This window comes from Triticum aestivum, unplaced genomic scaffold (genome assembly GCF_018294505.1).
Source record: "Triticum aestivum cultivar Chinese Spring unplaced genomic scaffold, IWGSC CS RefSeq v2.1 scaffold88793, whole genome shotgun sequence".
In the NCBI taxonomy this organism is placed as follows: domain Eukaryota; kingdom Viridiplantae; phylum Streptophyta; class Magnoliopsida; order Poales; family Poaceae; genus Triticum; species Triticum aestivum.
The window spans coordinates 5,877-6,345 of NW_025227922.1; positions in this window are offsets into that span (position 1 = coordinate 5,877).

A 469-nucleotide genomic window follows, 5' to 3' on the forward strand; every position below is an offset into this window, starting at 1 on the left:
CCCCCCCCCGGAGAATATTATATATTAGTAAATTATTCTAAAAATCTATATTTTTATTTGTCATGCTATTTTACCACTAACTATCTCTAATATTTAGTTTTAATCTTGTAACTAGGAAGTTAAGGGTCTCGATAACCTTCTTGCCAAGTTGGGTGCAAGTTTGTATCTTGTTTGTGTGCAGGTGATATTTACCTTCTTATATTGGAAGCTTCCTACTGGATTGATAATCTTGATTTCGTAACCGAGCGAAAAACATAGTTGTTGTTCTACTTCACCCTTCCTCTTTTGGGGACCCAACAACTCCTACGTGACTCAGCACTCCTTGGCCTAATATATCTTATAGCTGAACATATCAACCACTTGTCTCTGGGTTCATAGAGTGGCATGCATATGATTCCACACCATCTATCAAATTAAACATGAGGGCCTACTACATCATGCTTGTTTTGTAGGTTCAAAATGGGATATC